This window comes from Tachyglossus aculeatus, chromosome 7, assembly GCF_015852505.1.
Source record: "Tachyglossus aculeatus isolate mTacAcu1 chromosome 7, mTacAcu1.pri, whole genome shotgun sequence".
NCBI classification, from domain to species: domain Eukaryota; kingdom Metazoa; phylum Chordata; class Mammalia; order Monotremata; family Tachyglossidae; genus Tachyglossus; species Tachyglossus aculeatus.
Genome location: NC_052072.1, coordinates 14,308,506 through 14,329,486, shown reverse-complemented (window position 1 = coordinate 14,329,486; position 20,981 = coordinate 14,308,506). Strand labels below are relative to the sequence as shown.

The window sequence follows — 20,981 nt, the reverse complement described above, 5'->3', positions numbered from 1 at the left end:
ACAAATGCCATCCTTATTATTGTTATTATTATTATTATTACTCCAGCACTCTCCTCTAGACTGTAAGGTCCTTGTGTGCAGGGACAATGCCTACCAACTCTGTGATACTCCTTGAACAAGTCGTCTACCCACACTGCCTCATATTCCTCAAGGCCAACTCTCTCCTCAACGCCCTCCAATCTGGCTTCCGTCCCCTACATTCCACGGAAACTGCCCTCTCAAAGGTCACCATTGACCTCCTGCTTGCCAAATCCAACGGCTCCTACTCTATCCTAATCCTCCTCGACCTCTCAGCTGCCTTCGACACTGTGGACCACCCCCTTCTCCTCAACACGCTATCCAACCTTGGCTTCACAGACTCCGTCCTATCCTGGTTCTCCTCATCTCTCCGGCCGTTCATTCTCAGTCTCTTTTGCGGGCTCCTCCTCCCCCTCCCATCCCCTTACTGTAGGGGTTCCTCAAGGGTCAGTTCTCAGTCCCCTTCTGTTCTCTATCTACACTCACTCCCTTGGTGAACTCATTCGCTCCCATGGCTTCAACTATCATCGCTACGCTGATGACACCCAAATCTACATTTCTGCCCTGCTCTTTCTCCCTCCCTTCAGGCTCACGTCTCCTCCTGCCTTCAAGACATCTCCATCTGGATGTCTGCCCGCCATCTAAAACTCAATATGTCCAAGACTGAACTCCTTATCTTCTCTCCCAAACCCTGCCCTCTCCCTGACTTTCCCATCACTGTTGACGGCACTACCATCCTTCCCATCTCACAAGCCCGCAACCTTGGTGTTATCCTCGACTCCACTCTCTCGTTCACCCCTGACATCCAATCCATCACCAAAACCTTCCGGTCTCACCTCCGCAACATCGCCAAGATCCACCCTTTCCTCTCCATCCAAACTGCTACCCTGCTGGTTCAATTTCTCATCCTATCCCGACTAGATTACTGCATCAGCCTCCTCTCTAATCTCCCATCCTACTGTCTCTCCCCACTTCAGTCTATACTTCACGCTGCTGCTTGGATCATCATTGTGCAGAAACGCTCTGGGCATATTATTCCCCTCCTCAAAAATCTCCAGTGGCTACCAATCAACCTTCGCATCAGGCAAAAACTCCTCACTCTCGGTTTCAAGGCTCTCCATTCATTCATTCATTCATTCATTCAATCATATTTATTGAGCGTTTACTGTGTGCAGAGCACTGTACTAAGCGCTTGGGAAGTACAAGTTGGCAACATATAGAGATGGTCCCTACCCAACAGCAGGCTCACAGTATAGAAGGGGAAGACAGACAACAAAACAAAACATATTAACAAAATAAAGTAAATAGAATAGTAAATACGTACGAGTAAAATAAATAGAGTAATAACTATGTACAAACATATATATAGGTGCTGTGGGGAGGGTAAGTAGGTAAGGTGGGGGTGATGGGGGGGAGGAGGGGGCTCAGTCTGGGAAGGCCTCTTGGAGGAGGTGAGCTCTCAGTAGGGCTTTGAAGGGGGGAAGAGAGCTAGCTTGGCGGATGTGCAGAGGGATTGGGGGCATTCCAGGCCAGGGGAAGGACATGGGCCGGGGGCTCGATGGCAGGACAGGCAAGAACGAGGGACATTGAGGAGGTTAGCGGCAGAGGAGCGGAGGGTGCGGGCTTGGCTGTAGAAGGAGAGAAGGGAGGTGAGGTAGGAGGGGGGTGAGGGGATGGACAGCCTTGAAGCCCAGGGTGAGGAGTTTCTGCCTGATGCGTAGGTTGATTCGTAGCCACTGGAGATTTTTGAGGAGGGGAGTAACATGCCCAGAGTATTTCTGCACAAAGATGATCCGGGCAGCAGCGTGAAGTGTAGATTGAAGTGGGGAGAGACAGGAGGATGGGAGATCAGAGAGGAGGTTGGTGCAGTGATCCAGTCGGGATAGGATGAGAGATTGAACCACCAGGGTAGCAGTTTGGATGGAGAGGAAAGGGTGGATCTTGGTGATGTTACGGAGGTGAGACCGCCCCCTCCTACCTCACCTCCCTTATTTCCTTCTACAGCCCGGCCTGCACCCTACGCTCCTCTACTGCTAACCTCCTCACTGTGCCTCATTCTCGCTTGTCCCGCCGTCGACCCCCGGCCCACGTCATCCCCCTGGCCTGGAATGCCCTCCCTCTGCACATCTGCCAAGCTAGCTCTCTTCCTCCCTCCAAATCCTTACTGAGAGCTCACCTCCTCCAGGAGGCCTTCCTAGACTGAGCCCCCTCCTTCCTTTCCCCCTCCTCCCCCTCCCTATCCCACCGCCTTACCTCCTTCACCTCCTCACAGCACTTGTACATATCTATTACTCTATTTATTTTACTTGTACATATTTACTATTCTATTTATTTTATCTTGTTAATATGTTTTGTTGCCTGTCTCCCCCTTCTAGACTGTGAGCCTGCTGTTGGGTAGGGACCGTCCGTCTCTCTATGTTGCCAACTTGTACTTCCCATGCGCTTAGTACAGTGCTCTGCACACAGTAAGTGCTCAATAAATACGATTGAATGAATGAATGAACTCTGTGATATTGTACTCTCCCAGGTGTTTAGTACGGTGCTTTGCACATTTCCCCACTCCTCAAGAACCTCCAGTGGTTGCCCATCCAACTCCTCATCAAACAAAAACTCCTCATCATTGGCTTTAAAACACTCAGTCACCTTGCCCCCTTCTACCTCACCTCACTACTCAATTACTACAACCCAGTCCACACACTTTGCTCCTCTAATGCAAAGTAGACCTTTCGCCTCCATCTTGCCTTTGGCCTGGAATGCCCTCCTTTATCATATTCGACAGACAATGATTCTCTCCCACTTCAAAGCCTTATTGAAAGCACATCTCCTCCAAGAGGCTTTCCCTGATTAAGCCCTCCCTTTCTCTTCTTCCACACCCTTCTGCATCACCCTGACTGGCTCCCCTTATTCATCCCCACTGCCAGCCCCACAGCACTTATGTGCATATAGCTGTAATTCTATTTATTCTGACGGTTTTGACACCTGTCTACATGTTTTGTTTTGTCGTCTGTCTCCCCCTTCTAGTCTGAAAGCCCGTTGGGTAGGAACCATCGCTATATGTTGCCGACTTGTACTTCCCAAACACTTAGTACAGTGCTCTGCACACAGTAAGCGCTCAATACGATTGAATGAATGAATGAATATCTGTAATTTATTTATATTAGTTTCTTTCTCCCCCTCTAGACTATAAGCTCATTGTGGGCAGGAAATGTGTTTATTGTTGTACTCTCCCAAGTGTTTAGTACAGTGCTCCACACACAATAAGCACTCAATAAATCCGATTGAATGAATGAATAAATGCTCAATAAATACCATCGGTTGACTGATTAATTTTGAACTACACCAGTGCTCTCGTTCAAATGGGGCTGGAGTCACTGAACAGTTAAAAACCAGAAAGGGTCTTGCTTAGTGCAAGTGGAATTTGTTGAAAAGTTCATTTAAGGCCTGATTTTCCCATACGAGGCTAACTCTAAAAACAGACCTAATGGTGGCCAGATTGCTCTGGGCAGACAAGACCCGTGGTTTGGAGCCACACACCACTAAACCACTCCAGGGACTCTGGGGTCAGCCAGTCCATTTGATTGACAGAGAGCCTTCTGGGCCCTTCCACTCTCCAGCCCAATTCCCTCACGTGCTGCTGTTGCCGCCTTGGGTTATCTCAGGGTGGTCCCTTGGGTGCTGGCAGGGTCATTGGGAGGCATGGGCCCATGACCATCCCCAAACTGTCCCTAAAAGGAAACAACTGGAAACAGCATGGCCTAGTGGAAAAAACATAGGCCTGAGAGACAGAGAACCAGGGTTCTAATCCTGGTTCCTCCCCCCATCTGCTGTGTGACTTTGGGCAAGTCACTTAACTTCTTTGTGCCTCAGTTCCCTCATCTGTAAAATGGGGATTAAGACTGTGAACCCTATGTGGGAGAGGGACTGAGTTCAACCTATCTTGTATCTACCCTAGTGCTCAGTACAGTTCCTGGTACATAGTAAGCACTTAACAGATATCATTTGTTATTATTTGTTATTTATTATTATCATTTGTTATTTATTATTATAAATGCCATTATTATTATCATTTTAAAACAATTAAAAGATACATCCAATCCCAAAATGCCCAAATCTTGCTTTTCTCCTTTACTGAGCTGAATTACAACTAGAAGAGCTAGTGGCACATCATTAGGCAGCAAACAAACCAGGAATCATAATAGTATTTATTAACCCCTTACTATCTGCCAAGTGTCAGGTTGGATACAACATAATCAGACTGGACCCAGCCCCTGTGCCACACAGGGCTCAGAATTGAAGAGAAAGGGAGAACAGGTATTTCATCCCCATTTTACAGATGAGGAAATGGAAGAGCAGAGAAGTGAGGTGTTTTACATAATAATAACAATAATGATGGCATTTGTTAAGCGCTCACTATGTGCCAAGCATTGTTCTAAGCACTAGGGTGGATACAAAGTTATCAGGTTGTCCCGTGTGGGGCTCACAGTCTTAGTCCCCATTTTACAGATGAGGTAACAGGGGCACAGGAAAGTTAAGTGACTTGCCCAAAGTCACACAGCTGACAAGTGGCAGAGCCGGGATTCGAACCCACGGCTGCTGACTCCCAAACCCACGTTCTTTCCACTAAGCCACACAGAGCAGCCCAGTAGCAGAGTTAGGATTAGAACCCAGGTCTCCTGACTCCCAGTTCTCTACTCCTTCCACTGGCAGAATTAATAAGATATAAGCAATGCCAGAGTAAGGCAGACAGATGGCTCAGTCAGCCCACTGTCCTGCCCTCAGTAGTGGTACAGGGTACTTGAGGAACTGTGGACTGGTTGCCCTCCTTTTCAGCTTAGCACTGTCAAGGGTTTTTTTCATCTGCATGGACTCACATGCATTCTTCTCCTTGTAGTTTACATTTCCCACTTCACATTTTACAGTGGTCAAGAAGTTAGTTGTATTCTTGGGAGATTTCACTTTCGTTTTACAGTAGAGGAAACCGAAACACACCAAGATTAAGGATCTTGTCCAAGGTCACAGAGGGAGCTAGTGGCAGAAAGCCAGATTCTTGGTCGTCTTCAAAATTCCCTTTGAGAATCCAAAGGTCTAGCGCACGTATTGAACATCTTCCCTTAAGCCTCCTCTCCCCTCTTAACATGCTGTAAATAATCACTTAGCAGTGACATGTTCAATCCATTCCCACTGAGAAAGTGATGTGAACCCAGAGATGGCCTTGGGGAAATGGGATGGGCTTTCTCACCATTGAGAACAGGCTCTTGGTGGGAAAATCTCCAGAAGATCATGAGCTTAACCTCCCAGCCCCTACCGCCATATTCAGAAGGTCATGTGCACAAACCCCGCTTCCCCTGCCATATTTAGTTTGTCACCAAATCCTATTGTTTTTTTCTGCAAAGCATTTCTTAAAATCACATGTCTTCCAAGAGGCCTTCCCTGACTAAGACCTCATTCCCCCCCCCCCTCCACCCTGATCTTGGTATCACCTGTGCACTTGGCTATGTACCCCTTAATCAATCAATCAATCAGTGGTATTTATTGGGCACTTACTTGGCAGAGTACTGTACTAAGTACTTGGGAGAATAAAATGCAGCAGAGTTAATAAAAAAAGTTCCCTGTCCACATCGAGCTTTTAGCACTTTGATACTCACCCTAGCCCCACAGCGCTTTTGTATATAAGAACAATAATAATAATATTGGCATTCATCAAACATTTACTACGTGTCAAGCAGTATACTAAACGCTGAGGAAATATACAAGATAATCAGGTCCCATATGGGGCTCACAGTCCAAGTAGGAAGTAGAAGAGGTATTGCATCCCCATTTTGCAGTTGGAGGAACTGAAGCACAGAGAAATTAAGTGATTTGCCCAAAATAGTGAAGCTAGGATTAGAACCCAGGGCCTCTGACTTCCAGGTCCAAATTCTTTCCACTAGGCCAGACTGCTTCTTAATCCTTATACCTTACTTCTTTAACCTACTTTAGCCTTAAACTTTACCATTTCCCCTATCTGTAATGTATTTAAATGTCTGCCTCCCACTGTAGACCATAATCTCCTTGTGGGCAGGGATCACGTCAACCAACTCTTTTGTATTGTATTTTCCCAAGCGCTTAGCACAGTGCTCTGCACAAAGTAAAAACAAACAGCAGACAAGGAGCCAGGATTAGAACACCTTTTGTCTTCCAAATGTGCAGGGTTTCTGCACGATCATTCATTCATTCATTCATTCATATTTATTGAGCGCTAACTGTGTGCAGAGCACTGGACTAAGCGCTTGGGAAGTACAAGTTGGCAACATATAGAGACGGTCCCTACCCAACAGTGGGCTCACAGTCTGGAAGGGGGAAACAGACAACAACACATATTAACCAAATAGAATAAGTATGTACAAGTAAAATAGAATAATAAATACGTACAAACATATATACAGGTGCTGTGGGGAGAGGAAGGAGGTAAGGCGGGGGCCCAGTCATTCATTCATTCACAATCCTGGCTGAATGATTTGCCTCTGCCTCCTGTATTTATAATAACAGTCTCTTGCCTTCCTCTTGAAGTTAGATTGGATTCTTAGGTCAGTGAGTGCTCTGAATCTTCAGGGGTGAGCAGGAGTGGTAGTTTTGCTTATTCCATAATACTCCTCACGTGTCAAAATGAAGATTTTAGTCTTGTTTTCCTTAGTATCAGACATCAAGCGCTTAGTACAGTGCTCGGTACACAGTAAGCGCTCAACAAATACGATTGAATGAATCGAGGTGGGGCCTACACAGGCAAGGGGAAGTGGAATGTTTGATTTGGATTATTTACAGTGCTCACCTCTCCTCTCTACTGTGCCTTGGTGACGAGATTGAAATATGTCACCCCTTTAATGGATTAAGTGTTTGATTTACTCGAGTCCCATTGAATTCCTGGACGGGAAAGCTCCTGGATTCCCCCTTCTATTTGTAAGCTCCTTGTGGGCATGGAGCGTGTCTACCAGCTTTCTGGTATTGTACAACAAGTGCTTGGTAGAGTGCTCTGCACACAGTAAAGGCTTGATAAATACTATTGATTGATGTGATGGGCTTTACAGGAATGTCACAAGCAGGTACCTCCTGGTGCCTGGGAAAGATTTGCCATGGAAGGGCTTGAGAGCTTGAGTGAACATTGACCGGCAGACTGTTTGGCTTTTTTCTTTGTCATGTCAGAGACACACAGGGAAGCAGCATAGCCTAGTGAAAAGAGTGCAGGTCTGGAGTCAGGGGACTTCTCCATTCATTCACTCATTCATTCAATCGTATTTATTGAGTGCTTACTGTGTGCAGAGCACTGTACTAAGCGCTTGGGAAGTACAAGCTGGCAACATATAGAGACGGTCCCTACCCAACAGCGGGCTCAGTCTAGAACGGGGAGACAGACAACAAAACAAAACATATTAGCAAAATAAAATAAATAGAATAGTAAATTGCTCTGTGACTTTGGGCAAGTTATTTAACTTCTCTGTACCTCAGTTCCCTCACCTGCAAAATGGAGATCCAACATCTGTTCTCCCACCAATTCAGACTGTGAGCCCCATGTGAAGACTTGATTATCTTTTATCTATCCCAGCACTTAGTACTGTACTTGTCACCTAGTAAGTATTGAACAAATACTATTATTATTACTTTTAATATTAATAATCATAAATACCCACCGCTTGAGATGGTGGAAATAAATTTCATGTCTCCATGCCAGGAAAAGGGGCTTCATCATCCTGAACCTTATGAATCTCAGGAGTATAGACCCATTTTTCCAAAGGAACTTGGCTAATAAAGCAACAGGACATGGAAATTCAGATGGAAAATTCCTAATAGTAATATAGCAAAGAATTAATTCAACAACTGATCTTACAATGGAATGTCTAAAAATGAGTGACAAACTAGCGCGTGTGATTATATATATATATCCCCCTATATATGTCTCTATAGATATATATAGATTTCAACCAGTGGCATCTTCTTTGAGTAAATGCACATATATAGACGCAGCGTGGCTCAGTGGAGAGAGCATGGGCTTGGGAGACAGAGGTCATGGGCTCTAATCCTGGCTCTGCCACATGTCTGCTGTGTGACCTAGGGCAAGTCACTTAACTTCCCTGAGCCTCAGTTACCTCATCTGTAAAATGGGGATTAAAACTGTGAGCCCGCCATGGGACAACCTAATCACCTTGTAACCTCCCCAGTGCTTAGAACAGTGCTTTGCACATGGTAAGCACTTAACAAATACCATTATTATTATTATTATTATCTTTGAGTAAATGCACATATATTGAAGCAGCGTGGCTCAATGGAAAGAGCATGGGCTTGGGAGTCAGAGGTCATGGGTTCTAATCCCGGCTCTGCCACATGTCTTCAGTGTGACCTTCGGCAAGTCACTTAACTTCTCTGAGCCTCAGTTACCTCATCTGTAAAATGGGGATTAAAACTGTGAGCCCGCCATGGGACAACCTAATCACCTTGTAACCTCCCCAATGCTTAGAACAGTGCTTTGCACATAGTAAGTGCTTAACAAATACCATTATTATTATTATTATTATTATTATTATTATTATTATTATCTTCTTTGAGTAAATGCACATATATAGAAGCAGCGTGGCTCAGTGGAAAGAGCATGGGCTTGGGAGTCAGAGGTCATGGGTTCTAATCCCAGCTCTGCCACATGTTTTCTGTGTGACCTTGGGAAAGTCACTTAACTTCTCTGAGCCTCAGTTACCTCATCTGTAAAATGGGGATTAAGACTGTAAACCCCACGTGGGACAACCTGATCACCTTGTATCCCCCCAGCGCTTAGAACAGTGCTTCGCATGTAATAAGCGCTTAACAAATGCCATCATCATTATTATTACTATATAGTTATCTTTCCTAGTAGAAGAAGATGTCACTGACGATGAAATTCATCTAGGCGTGACAGAAAAGGTCAATACGGACCCAATCCTGATCTCATAGTTCCCACAAAGGTGGTTGACTGTTGTGCAGACATATTTGTTGTTTGGAGACCCCGGGGCTGGTTTTGTTTCTGCTTCTTTGTCTCAAGGCCAGCATGAAGCTTCTTCTTGAGAAGAGAAGCTTCTTTTTTGATCATAGTGTGTCAGCCTGGTGTCTCTTGCTTCAGTTGACCTCCAGCACCGTCCGAGGCCTCGTTGTACTGTATCCTTGAAACCTAAAGCCCCCGCTCAGGAAGGCACACAAATGGTGGGAAACCGTTTCGCCGAAATGTTCATTCAATCCTATTTATTAAGCGCTTGCTGTGTGCGAAGCATTGCACTGAGCGCTTGGGAAAGTACAATATGAATAGCCAGGAATTATAGGCTGATGACAAACCTGAAGAAAACCAGCCTGCATCAGGGAAGCCACAAATGTAACAACAAAATCTGTAAAGGCAATAGAGGTTTAAATGCTGTCATTGGACTCTCTTATCTAAGCAGGAGACTGACCAATGATGTGAAGATGGACAAGGAAGAAGAAAACTGAATTAAGAAGACAGGCACATCCTTTGGGAGATAGTCAAATAGAGTGTAGTAGCAGAGTGGTAATTAGGCTGCAGACTAAACTAAGGGCCTACAGAGCTGTAGTGGATAGAGCACAGGCTTGGGAATCAGACGGTCATGGGTTCTAGTCCTGCCTCTGCCACTGGTCCGTCACTTTGGCAAGTCATTTATCTTCTCTGTGCCTCAGTTACCTCATCTGTAAAATGGGGATTAAGACTGTGAGCCCCATGTGGGAACGGGACTGTCTCCAACCTGATTACCTTGTGCTTAGAATAGTGCTTGGCACATAGTAAGCGCGTAACAAATATCATTATTATCATTATCGTCACTGTCATGATCAATTGTGTTTATTGATAGGTACTGAGTGTAGACCCCCATAATAATAATGATGGTATTTGTTAAGTGCTTACTATGTGCAAAGCACTGTTCTAAGCGCTGGGGAAGTTGCAAGGTGATCAGGTTGTCCAATGGAGGGCCTCACAATTTTAATACCCATTTTACAGATGAGGTAACTGAGGCACAAAGAAGTTAAATGACTTGCCCAAAGTCACACAGCTGACAGTTGGCGGAGCAGGGATTTGAACCCATGACCTCCAACTCCAAAGCCCGGGTTCTTTCCACTGAGCCACGCTGCTCCATACTAAAAGCTTGGGAGACTACAATAGAATTAACTGCCGTGATCCTTCCTCTCAAGGAGTTTACAGTCTAGGGAACCTTCTCCATAATAATAATAATAATAATTATGGTATTTGTTGAGCGCTTACTATGTGCCAAGCACTTTTCTCAATGCTGAGTTAGACACAACGTAATCAGGTTGTCGCATGTGGGGCTCACAGTCTTAATCCCCATTTTACCCATGAGGTAACTTAGACATAGAAAAGTTAAGTGGCTTGCCCAAGGTCACACAGCGGACAAGTGGCACAGGAGGGATTAGAACCTATGACCTTCTGACTTCCAAGCCCATGCTCTATTTTCTACACAGGGAGGAGGTTGCTGCATGGGGATAGCTCAGAAAGGAGTGTAAATGAAGCAAGTCATTAAAGTTGGATCCCACATTCTGGCCACCCCCAGTAACTCTGGAAATGCAACCTTGGAGAGAAAGGTTAAATTGTCCAAGTGGCTTCAGAGGTTGCAGCCCAGGGCCCTACATTTAGGAGGGGCTCACTATATAAACTGTAAATGATCTCCAACTAATAATTTATTCTACAACAAATAAAAAGTAGTATGTACCTTTGTGAGCCTGGAGGTTTAATAGTTCAGGCAAAAAGATTGAATATGGTATAAAGGGGCCTCCCAAGCTTGGAAGCCCCCAGGCTCCCATGAAAATGAATCTGCAATCAATCGATCAATCATATTTATTGAGTGCTTACTATGTGCAGAGCAGTGTACTGAGCACTTGGGAGGGAACAATATAACAGAGTTGGTAGACATTGAGGTCACATCTCCTCCAAGAGGTCTTCTCAGACTAAGCCCCACTTTTCCTCATCTCCCACTCCCTTCTGCATCACCCTGACGTACTCCCTTTTCTCTTCCCCCCCACAACCCTGCAGTACTTATGTACATATCTGTCATTTTATTTATTTGTATTTATATCTGCCTCCCCCCCCCCACTAGATTGTAAGCTCGTTGTGTGCAGGGAATGTCACTGTTTATTGCTGTATTGTACTTTCCCAAGTGCTTAGTACAGTGCTCTGCACACAGTCTTAGAGAAGCAGCATGGCTCTGTGGAAAAAGCCTGGGCTTGGGAGTCAGCGGTCGTGGGTTCTAATCCCGGCTCTGCCACCTGTCAGCTGTGTGACTTTGGGCAAGTCACTTAGCTTTTCTGTGCCTCAGTCACCTCATCTGTAAAATGGGAATTAAGACTGTGAACCCCCTCTGGGAAAACCTGATCACCTTGTATGTCCCCTAGTGCTTAGAACAGTGCTTCACACACAATAAGTACTTAACAAATACCATCATTGTTATTATTATTACAGTAGGTGCTCAATAAATATGATTGAATGGTTGGTTGGTTGGTTGAATGAATGAATGAATGAATGAATGAACCCACAACGAGCTTACAGTCTAGCTGAACCTATTTCCAGGGTCTCTCCCAGAAGTTGAAGCACAAAGTAGGGTTTGCATTGTACCAATCAGTCAGTTGTATTTATTGAGCACTTACTATGTGCAGAGCACTGCTCTAAGCACTTGGGAGAGTAAAATGTAACAATATAGCAGACACATTCCCTGCCCACAACGAGCTTACAGTCTAGAGGGGGAAACAGATATTGATATAAGTAAATACCACATCCTTCCCCTCTTTCCTTTCCCTTCCCAGGGAGTTTGGGCCTTTCAAGAGAGGACCTTGGGTGGGCAGAGGGGTCTTGGTTCAGATTGGACCCTTAGACTCACCAACCATAAAACAACATGAATCAGTGGGCACTCTGGAACCAGCCTGGACCCCAGTAGTCCTCAGGATTGGGTCTAACCCAGGGCAGGTCTGAACCACTTTCTTGACCCTCACCGGCTCTGATTGGTTTGGACCCATGAGCATTGGCCGGCTCAAACAGGATTGACCCCAATATAATGACCTGAACGGCCGTTTTACTCTACATTTGGCTCCTTTTTACTCAAGAACTTGAAGCAAAGTTCCTCTTGTCAAATTAACTCCAGTTTTTGGTTTTTTTTTTTTGCTTGTTGTGCTTTTGTTTATTTTGTGTAAGAAATTCCAAAAGGTCAGAGCTAAACAGGATAGGTGGACACGGGAGGAAAACCTTCGAGCTTTTCTCCTTGTTCCTCCGAACAATGTGTGTTCAACTACAATTCACAATGTCCTTATCTTCCTTCATCCCCACTCTCAGTTAAAGGTAGGAAGGAGAGCCAAAGCTAGCTGTTTTTCTACAGAAAAAAAGACACATTCTGTGAGAGATTTGGGGTGGTTTGGGTGAAGTCCAAGTGCTTTAGTACAGTACTCTGCACACAGTAAGTGCTCAACACCATTGATGATGGGACAGAGTTTTCTAACCGGTGTGTTGTGGCATAACAGGGAAGGTGGCTTTGGGAGCTCTCGAGTGGAGTATTCATTTTGAAGGTGATGACCAACTGGGCACAGAGATTCTAGGGGGAAGGGTTTTGAGGGGGAAGGGTTTGTAGAAGACAATGAGCCAGAGAGGAGAGCAATAGACAGGGAGACAAGCGGTCACTCTGGCAGGACTGCAAAAGATCTCCAGCCAGGCCTCAGAGTCTGGCAGCAGTAAGCGGGAGTCAATCAATCGTATTTATTGAGCGCTTACTGTGTGCAGAGCCCTGTACTAAGGGCTTAGGAGAGTACAGTATAACAGAGTTGGTAGATACATTCCTTGCCCACAGTGAGTTTACAATCTAGAGGGAGAGGCAGACTTTAATATAAATATATATAAATTATGGATATATACATAAGTGCTGTGGGGCTAGAGGCAGGGTGAATAAAGGGTGAAAATCCAAGTACAAGGGTGACACAGAAGGGAATGGGAGAAAGGGAAATGAGGACTTAGTTGGGGAAGGCCTCTTGGAGGAGACGTGTTTTTAATAAGACTCTGAAGGAGGGGGGAGAGATCGTCTGTCAGGTATGAAGGGTGAAGGTATTCCAGGAAAAAGGCAGGATGTGGTCAAGAAATGGGTGGTGAGATGGGCGATATCGAGGTGGGCATTAAAGGAACAAAGTGTGGGTCGTAGAAGGAAATCAGGGATGTAAGGTAGAAAGAGTTAAGATGATTGAGTGCTTTAAAGCCTATTGTAAGGAGTTTCTGTTTGATGTCAGAGGTCGTGGGTTCTAATCCTGGCCCCACCACTTGTCATCTGTGTGACTTTGGGCAAGTCACTTAATTTCTCTGTGCCTCAGTTACCTCATCTGTAAAATGGGGATTAAGACTGTGAGCCCCACGTGGGACAACCTGATTACCTTGTATCTACCCCGGCGCTTAAAACAGTGCTTGGCACATAGTAAGCGCTTAACAAATACCATCATTATTATTATTATTATGAGGAGGTGGTTGGGCAACCACTGGAGGTTCTTGAGGAGTGGGGAAACATGGCCTGAATGTTTTTGTAGAAAAATAGTCCGGGCAGCGGAGTGGAGTATGAAATTGAGTTGAGAGAGACAGGAGGGAGGGAGATCAGCAAAGAGGCTGATGCGGTAATCAAGGCCGGATAGGATAAGTGCTTGGATTAATGTGGTACAGTTTGGATGGAGAGGAATGGGCAGATTTTAGTGATGTTGTGAAGGTTGAACCGATAGCATTTGGTGACAGATTGAATATGTGGTTGGAATGAGAGAGATGAACCGAGTATAATGCCAAAGTTACCTTCTAAGTGATCTCATCTGTAAAATGGGGGTTAAGGCTGTGAGCCCCATGTGGGATATGGACTGTGTCCAACCTGAGTACGGTGCCTGGCACACAGTAAATGTTTAACTAATACCATTGAAAAAACAAACAAAAACCAACCAAATAACTTGGAGCCTGAATGATTCGATTTGGACTGTCTACACATCAAATTAACTAGATAATTAGCAGATCTCGATTTACTTGGGTAATGAGTAGGCAAGGCCTGATCGAAAGGCCAAATCCACCCTCGCGGCTGGTCAATAGACAAGGCGCACCGGCAGTTTCTAATCCCAGTACCTCCTTCCCTTCCCCACAGCACCTGTATATATGTATATATGTTTGTACATATTTATTACTCTATTTATTTATTTATTTATTTATTTATTTTACCTGTACATATCTTTTCTATTTATTTTATTTTGTTAGTATGTTTGGTTTTGTTCTCTGTCTCCCCCTTTTAGACTGTGAGCCCACTGTTGGGTAGGGACTGTCTTTATATGTTGCCAACTTGTACTTCCCAAGCGCTTAGTACAGTGCTCTGCACACAGTAAGCGCTCAATAAATATGATTGATTGATTGATTGATTGATCAAATAATCAATCACCCAATCAATCCATGGTATTTTTTTGAGAGCTTCAGCATCAGCTGTGCGACTTTGGGCAAGTCACTTCACTTCTCTGTGCCTCAGTTACCTCATCTGTAAAGTGGGGATTAAAACCGTGAGCCCCCCGTGGGACAACCTGATCGCCTTGTAACCTCCCCAGTGCTTAGAACAGTGCTTTGCACATAGTAAGCGCTTAACAAATGACATCATTACTATTACTATTACAGTCCAAAAGAATTAGCAGACAGGTTCCTTGCCCATAATGAGTTTAGAGTTTAGAGGTTCAATCAATGGCATTTACTGAGTGCTTACTGTGTGTAGAATGCTGTTCCCTGCCTCTTGTGTGACCTTAGGCAAGGCACTTAACTTCTTTGTACCTCAGTTTTCTCTCCTGTAAAATGGGGATTCGATACCTGTTCTTCCTCCCAGTTAGACTGTGAGCCCCTTGTGGGACAGGGACTGGTTCCGACCCAATTATCTTGTAGAGAAGCAGCTTGGCCTAGTGGGATCACCATGGGCTTGGGAGTCAGAAGGTCATGGATTCTAATCCTGCCTCAACCACGTGCCTGCTGTGTGACCTTGGGCAAGTCACTTCACTTCTCTGGGCCTCAGATGCCTCATCTGTAAAATGGGGATTAAGACTGTGAACGTTACGTGGGACAGGGCCTTTGTCCAACCCAAGCATTTAGAACTGTGCCTGGAATATAGTAAGTGCCTAACAAATGCCATAATTATCATGATTATTAATCAATCAATCAATCGTATTTATTGAGCACTTACTGTGTGCAGAGCACTGTACTAAGCGCTTGGGAAGTACAAGTTGGCAACATATAGAGATGGTCCCTACCCAACAGTGGGCTCACAGTCTAGAAGGGGGAGACAGAGAACAAAACAAAACATATTAACAAAATAAAATAAATAGAATAAATATATACAAGTAAAATAAATGGAGTAATAAATACGTGCAAATATATATACATATATACAGGTGCTGTGGGGAAGGGAAGGAGGTAAGGTGGGGGATGGAGAGGGGAAGGAGGGGGAGAGGAAGGAGTGGGAGAGGAAGGAGGGGGCTCAGTCTGGGAAGGCCTCCCGGAGGAGGTGAGCTCTCAGTAGGGCCCTGAAGGGAGGAAGAGAGCTAGCTTGGCGGATGTGGGGATGGAGGCCATTCCAGGTCCTGGGGGATGACGTGGGCCGGGGGTCGATGGCGGGACAGGCGAGAACGAGGTACGGTGAGGAGATTAGCGGCGGAGGAGCGGAGGGTGCGGGCTGGGCTGGAGAAGGAGAGAAGGGAGGTGAGGTAGGAGGGGACGAGGTGATGGACAGCCTTGAAGCCCAGGGTGAGGAGTTTCTGCCTGATGCGTAGGTTGATTGGTAGCCACTGGAGATTTTTGAGGAGGGGAGTAACATGCCCAGAGCGTTTCTGGACAAAGACAACCCGGGCAGCGGCGTGAAGTATGGATTGAAGTGGAGAGAGACACGAGGATGGGAGATCAGAGAGAAGGCTGGTGCAGTAGTCCAGACGGGATAGGATGAGAGACTGAACGAGCAGGGTAGCATTTGGATGGAGAGGAAAGGGCGGATCTTGGCAATGTTGCGGAGCTGAGGCCGGCAGGTTTTGGTGACAGCTTGGATGTGAGGGGAGAACGAGAGAGCGGAGTCGAGGATGACACCAAGGTTGCGGGCTTGTGAGACGGGAAGGATGGTAGTGCCGTCAACAGAGATGGGAAAGTCAGGGAGAGGGCAGGGTTTGGGAGGGAAGACAAAGCGTTCAGTCTTGGACATGTTGAGTTTTAGGTTGCGGGCAGACATCCAGATGGAGATGTCCTGAAGGCACGAGGAGATGCGAGCCTGGAGAGAGGGGGAGAGAGCAGGGGCAGAGATGGAGATCTGGGTGTCATCAGCGTAGAGATGATAGTTGAAGCCGTGGGAGCGAATGAGGTCACCAAGGGAGTGAGTGTAGATCGAGAACAGAAGGTGTCTCAGTTACCTCATCTGTAAAGTGGGGATTAAGACTGTGAACCTTACTTGGGACAGGGACTGTGTCCCTGCTTAGAACAGTGCCTGGCACATAGTAAGCACTTAACAAATGCCATAATGATCATTATTATTATTATTCTGTGTCTCAATTACCTCACCTGTAAAATGGGGATTAAGATGAGCCCCACATGGGACCAACCCGATTTGCTTGTATCCGCCCCAGTGCTTAATACAGTGCCTGGCACATTGTAAGTACTTAACAAATACCCTAATAATAATTATTATTATTACAGTGCCCGGCCCATAGTAAGCGCTTTACAAATACCATAATAATAATAATTATTATTATTACAGTGCCCGGCCCATAGTAAGCGCTTTACAAATACCATAATAATAATTATTATTGGGGAAGCAGCGTGGCTCAGGGGAAAGAGCCTGGGCTTGGGAGTCAGAGGTTATGGGTTCTAATCCCAACCCTGCCACTTCTCGGCTGTGTGACTTTGGGCAAGTCACTTAACTTCTCTGGGCCTCAGTTCCCTCATCTGAAAAATGGTGATTAAAATTGTGAGCCCCACGTTGGACAACCTTGATTACCCTGTATCCCCCCAGAGCTTAGAACAGTGCGTGGCACATAGTAAGCGCTTAACAAATACCAATGTTATCATTATTATTATTAATATTATTACAGTGCCTGGCCCATAGTAAGCGCTTAACAAATACCATTGGCATTGTATCAACTCTAGCGCTTGGAGCTTTTATTCATTCAATCGTATATATTGAGTGCTTACTGTGTGCAGAGCACTGTACTAAGCGCTTGGGAAGTACAAGTTGGCAACATATAGAGATGGTCGCTACCCAACAGCGGGCTCACAGTTATGTGTTAATTGTTTTATCTTTCATGGATCAGTGGAAAGAGCACGGGCTATGGAGTCAGTGGTCATGGATTCAAATCCCGGCTCCGCCAGTTGTCAGCTGTGTGACTTTGGGCAAGTCACTTCACTTCTCTGTACCTCAGTTACCTCATCTGTAAAATGGGGATTGACTGTGAGCCCCCCGTGGGACAACCTGATCACCTTGTAACCTCTCCAGCGTTTAGAACCATGCTTTGCACATAGTAAGTGCTTAACAAATGCAATTATTATTATTATTATTATTATTAAATACCCTAGTAATAATAATTTTTATTACAGTGCCCGGCCCATAGTAAACTCCTTACAAATACCATAATAATAATTATTATTATTACAGTGCCTGGCCCATAGTAAGTGCTTTACAAATATCATCATCATCATCATAATTATTATTACAGTGCCTGGCCCATAGTAAGCGATTTACAAATACCATAATAATAATTATTATTATTACAGAGCCTGGCCCATAGGAAGTACTTTACAAATGCCATAATAATAATTATTATTATTACAGTGCCTGGCCCATGGGAAGTGCTTAACAAATACCATCGGCATTTTATCAACTTTAGCGCTTGGAACTTTTATTGTTTTATTTATCATCATCATTATTATTAGAGAAGCAGTGTGGCTCAATGGCAAAAGCACAGGCTTTGGAGTCAGAGGTTGTGGGTTCAAATTCTGCCTCCACCACTTGTCAGCTGTGTGACTTCGGGCAAGTCACTTAACTTCTCTGGGCCTCAGTTCCCTCATCTGTAAAATGGGGATGAAGACTGTGAGCCCCACGTGGGACAACCTGATTACCTTGTATCTACCCCAGCACTTAGAATAGTGCTTTGCACATAGAAAGCGCTTAACAAGTACAAGCATTATTATTATTAATAATAATAATAATAATAATAAATACCCTAATAATAATTATTTTATTACAGTGCCCGGCCCATAGTAAGCAGTTTACAAGTACCATAATAATAATTATTATTATTATGGTGTCTGGCCCATAGGAAGCGCTTAACAAATACCACTGGCATTGTAACAACTTTAGCGCTTGGAAATTTTATTGTTTTATTTATCATTATTATCATTATTATTAATATTATTCCAGGTTAAGATGAACTTCATGTATATGTTTGTATGAATTTATTACTCTATTTATTTATTTATTTTATTTGTGCATATTTATTCTATTTATTTTATTTTGTTAATATGTTTTGTTTTGTTGTCTGTCTCCCCCTTCTAGATTGTGAGCCCGCTGTTGGGTAGGGACCATCTCTAGATGTTGCCAACTTGGACTTCCCAAGTGCTTAGTCCAGTGCTCTGCACACAGTAAGTGCTCAATAAATACGATCGAATGAATGAATGAAAGTCATCAGAATAAATAGAAGTACAGCTAGATGCCCATCATTGACAAAATAAATAGATTTATTTGTACATATTCTATTTATTTTATTCTGTTAATATGTTTTGTTGTCTGTCTCCCCCTTCTAGACTGTGAGCCCGCTGTTGGGTAGGGACCGGCTCTAGATGTGGCCAACTTGGACTTCCCAAGCGCTTAGTACAGTGTTCTGCACACAGTAAGCGCTCAATTAATACGATTGAATGAATGAATGAGAGTCATCAGAATCAATAGAAGTAAAGCTAGATGCACATCATTGACAAAATAAATAGATTTATTTGTACCTATTCTATTTATTTTATTTTGTTAATATGTTTTGTTGTCTGTCTCCCCCTTCTAGACTGTGAGCCCGCTCTTGGGTAGGGGCCGTCTCTCTATGTTGCCAACTTGGACTTCCCAAGCGCTTAGTACAGTGCTCTGCACAAAGTAAGCGAACAATAAATACGACTGATTGATTGATCATTGACAAAATAGATTTATTTGTACATAGTCTATTTTATTTTGTTAATATGTTTTGCTGTCTGTCTCCCCCTTCTAGACTGCGAGCCCGCTGTTAGGTAGGGGCCGTCTCTCTATGTGGCCAACTTGGACTTCCCCAGCGCTTAGTACAGTGCTCTGCACAAAGTAAGTGCTCAATAAATACGACTGATTGATTGATCATTGACAAAATAAATATATTTATTTGTACATAGTCTATTTATTTTATTCTGTTAATATGTTTTATTGTCTGTCTCCCCCTTCTAGACTGTGAGCCCACTGTCGGGTAGGGGCCGTCTCTCTATGTGGCCAACTTGGACTTCCCAAGCGCTTAGTACAGTGCTCTGCACAAAGTAAGCGCTCAATAAATACGATTGATTGATTGACCATTGACAAAATAAATAGATTTATTTGTACATAGTCTATTTATTTTATTTTGTTAATATGTTTTGTTGTCTGTCTCCCCCTTCTAGACTGTGAGCCTGCTGTTGGGTAGGGGCCGTCTCTCTATGTGGCCAACTTGGACTTCCCAAACGCTTAGTACAGTGCTCTGCACAAAGTAAGCGATCAATAAATACGACTGATTGATTGATCATTGACAAAATAGATTTATTTGTACATAGTCTATTTTATTTTGTTAATATGTTTTGCTGTCTGTCTCCCCCTTCTAGACTGCGAGCCCGCTGTTAGGTAGGGGCCGTCTCTCTATGTGGCCAACTTGGACTTCCCCAGCGCTTAGTACAGTGCTCTGCACAAAGTAAGTGCTCAATAAATACGACTGATTGATTGATCATTGACAAAATAAATATATTTATTTGTACATAGTCTATTTATTTTATTCTGTTAATATGTTTTATTGTCTGTCTCCCCCTTCTAGACTGTGAGCCCGCTGTCGGGTAGGGGCCGCCTCTCTATGTGGCCAACTTGGACTTCCCAAGCGCTTAGTACAGTGCTCTGCACACAGTAAGCGCTCAATAAATACGACTGATTGATTGATCATTGACAAAATAGATTTATTTGTACATAGTCTATTTTATTTTGTTAATATGTTTTGCTGTCTGTCTCCCCCTTCTAGACTGCGAGCCCGCTGTTAGGTAGGGGCCGTCTCTCTATGTGGCCAACTTGGACTTCCCCAGCGCTTAGTACAGTGCTCTGCACAAAGTAAGTGCTCAATAAATACGACTGATTGATTGATCATTGACAAAATAAATATATTTATTTGTACATAGTCTATTTATTTTATTCTGTTAATATGTTTTGTTGTCTGTCTCCCCCTTCTAGACTGTGAGCCCGCTGTCGGGTAGGGGCCGCCTCTCTATGTGGCCAACTTGGACTTCCCAAGCGCTTAGTACAGTGCTCTGCACACAGTAAGCGCTCAATAAATACGATTGATTGATTGATCATTGACAAAATAGATTTATTTGTACCTAGTCTATTTTATTTTGTTAATATGTTTTGTTGTCTGTCTCCCCCTTCTAGACTGTGGGCCCGCTGTTGGGTAGGGACCGTCTATGTGGCCAACTTGGACTTCCCAAGCGCTTAGTACAGTGCTCTGCACACAGTAAGCGCTCAATAAACACGATTGAATGAATGAATACACCGCTTCCCTAGAAAGCCCCCGGTTTAGCGCTCTTCTCCTCAGACGGGAGCGTTAGAGCGGGGGAAAAAGGGGCGTGGCCTCACGGCCGCCAATACGAAAGCTCCTGAGTCACCGCCGACTCCTCCGCGGAGCCTCGATCATGCCCCCTCCCCTTTGAC

At 44.4% G+C, this 20,981-nt stretch overlaps 1 protein-coding gene across 1 annotated transcript in view; it reads right to left on the bottom strand.

The window, feature by feature from the left end:
* Positions 1–20,981, bottom strand: part of SYPL2 (synaptophysin like 2) — a 52,160-nt gene that overhangs the window by 30,875 nt on the left and 304 nt on the right. The window lies entirely within an intron of this gene.